This window comes from Sorex araneus, chromosome 8 (assembly GCF_027595985.1).
Source record: "Sorex araneus isolate mSorAra2 chromosome 8, mSorAra2.pri, whole genome shotgun sequence".
NCBI classification, from domain to species: Eukaryota; Metazoa; Chordata; class Mammalia; order Eulipotyphla; family Soricidae; genus Sorex; species Sorex araneus.
Window position 1 is genome coordinate 19,883,201 of NC_073309.1, and position 2,962 is coordinate 19,886,162.

Consider the following 2,962-nt stretch of genomic DNA (forward strand, 5'->3'; position numbering starts at 1 on the left):
AATTTCTGTAGTTTCTGTTGTGATGTCCGCTCTTTCATTTCTGATTTGGTTTGAGGGTTCTCGCTTGCTCTTTCTTTGTGCTTCTTGCCAATGGTTTATCAATCTTGTTTATTTTTTTTCAAAGAACAACCTCTTAGTTTCATCGATCATTTGGATTTTTCTTTTGGGATTCTAGTTCATTAATTTCTGCTCTCTTTTATTATTTCCATCCTCCTTTCTAGTTTGAGCTCCTTTTGTTGGTCATTTTCTATGATCTTAAGCTTTGAAGACAGGTTATTTTATGTGGGCCCTTTCTTCCTTCCTGACATATGCTTACAAAGCTATAAACTTTCCTCTTAATTCTGCTTTTGCTCTATCCCACAAGTTGAGGCAGTGCATGTGTGGGAAATTTGTAATGAGCTGTAGGCTATTGTTGTGCTGGTTGGGAGGTCTGTTTCTTCACTAGAGAAACCACTGCAGAGAGAATAACTTTGGTGAGGCCTTGGGGACAAATTCTCAGTGTAAATTTCAGCTCTCCCACTTACATGCCAATGCCTTGTGTGAAAGCAACTCATGGTAGAAGACAGAGACCTACAGAGAGACATTTTGCAGAACATTATGCAGCTGGAAAGATAATCACTGATAACAACAAAAACAACAAAAATAAAACAAAGGAATGGAAATGGGGCCTACACATTGGTGAGGGCCATTTTGGATGCATCTATCTAGTTGATATGAATTCTTCAAAATTCGTTGGCAGTGATGCACCCTGTATTGTAAAAGTGGAACCTAGTGACAGTGGACCTCTTTTTACTGAATTAAAATTCTACCAGCAAGATGCCAAACCAGATCAAATTCAGAAATGGCTTCACACTCATACACTTAAATACCTGGGCATGCCTAAGTATTTGGGGGGGTCTGACCTTTATGAGAGAATGGAAGAAGTGACAGGTTTATGATAATGGACAGCTTTGCGGGTAACCTTTAGAAAATATATGAAGTAAATGCCAAAAGGTTTTTTTTTTTTTTGAAAACTGTCTTGCAGCTAACCTTGGAATTCTGGATACCCTGGTATATATCCATGAGCATGAGTACATACATGAGTACATCTCAAGGCCATCAATCTTCTTTTGAATATCAAAAACCCTGACCAGGTGTACTGGGTCCATTATGGCCTTGCTTATCGCTAGTGCTCAGAAGGGATTCATAAAGAGTATCAAAAAGACCTAAAGAGATGTCACAATGGCACTTTGGAGTTCACCAGCATTGACACTCAGAGTGATTTGGAAATACTTGGTTATTGCATGATCCAGTGGCTTAGTAGTCACCTTCCTTGGGAAGATAATTTGAAAGACCCCAACTATGCAGGAGATTCTAAAATTAAATATAGTGAAAATATTGCAAATTTGACGAACAAATGTTTTCCTGGGGAAACAGCCCAATTTTTCTAAGGAAAAAATGTAAAAAAATAGTGAAAAAATTAGTGAAATTGCTAAATACTTGGAAATTGAAATTACTGTACTATGCTGAAAAACCTCTTTTTCAAAATCTATAATTCTTTTGCAAGGACTAAAAGCTATAGGAAGTAAAAATGATGGCAAAACGTGTTGTGGAGAATGGAGGCTTGAAAGCAAAAGCCATACTGAAGAAGAGAAAGAAAATACAGAAGGAAGATGTTGAGTCTGGTGCAAGGGAGATGAGCTGCAGACAGAGTTGCCCGTCTAGACTATTCAAAACCCCAAAGAATCTGGAAGTAAATCAAACACTGTGACTCGTTTTTCTTGCATCTGACTTTTCTTGTTTTCAGTGTTTTACTTTCATGTGAATCTTGTGGGGTAGGGAGAAATTAAATATATATTTTTTAAAAAACACAGCCTTTAATTGAAACAAGTACTTTGTACAAGTTATTAAACTAATTTATGAACTTCAAAATCTTGAGATTCTACTCTTTAAGTTATCCTACCCAAGTCATAGGTCTGTGGTTCTGAAAAGTATCTGAGAATTATTACTGTCTGTGGCTTGCACTTTTCTAATTGTGTGTTTCAAAAAATGCTTATTATAGTCCTATGGATATTTAGAACATAAAAGTCTGTTTTTGCTTTAAAGGAGATATCCATAGGACATCCTCCAAGATAGATCACATGCTGGACCACAAAACATACTTCCCTAAAATAAAGAGGATAGAAAATGTAACAACTATCTTTTCAGACCAAGAGGCACTGGAAGTAGAACTTAATCATACACAGAAATGGAGAGTCAAATCAAACACCTGGAAATTGAACAGCTTGCTACTGAACTACCAGTGGCTTCGAGAGGAAATCAAAGAGGAAATCAAGATTTGTGGAAACAAACGAGAGTAAGTACATGAGCTACCAAAGCGTGGTTTTTCTATTATTAAAAATCTACATTTTTAAATAAAAAGGTGTTTTTTTAAAGTTATGAAACATCCATACAAACCTCTGCATTCCTCATTCTAATAACTAAGAAGCAAACAAAAAATGAATTTGAAAATCCATTCTGAAAATGATTTTCAGAATATAATATGTCAATGATGCATTGATTTGGAACTTAAATATTTTCTACTGATCTGCAGATCAAAACCATGGACTCATATTATAACATGTAAAATGTCATTTTATTTAAAAATGAATACTGGCCATTAAACTGTGTACCAGCTGATATAGAGAAAAAAACATGACTACATTTTAAAATTGTAAAATATTCCCAAATCAGGGAAATACCGAGTATTTTATTAATGTTTTAACTTAAAAATACAAAGCATTACCCTCAATTTTATTGGAGGTGGTTTCTTCCAAGTATTTTTAAGAAGGCCTAGGGGTTACTCTCACTGATACTCTGCCAACTGGTTCTGCATATTCAAACCTTGGCCCTAAGATACAAGGTTCTTTGTATCATGTGGCGTTCGGGACCATGTCGGGTATTTGGGTGGTTTTCAGGGATTCCAGGACTCTACAGTGGTATT

General features: G+C 35.8%; 1 pseudogene; it reads left to right on the forward strand.

Annotated features, from left to right (window-relative positions):
• The first annotated feature begins 530 nt into the window (after window positions 1–530).
• On the forward strand, window positions 531–2,339 carry LOC101554792 (serine/threonine-protein kinase VRK1-like; annotated as a pseudogene).
• The last annotated feature ends 623 nt before the right edge of the window (window positions 2,340–2,962 follow it).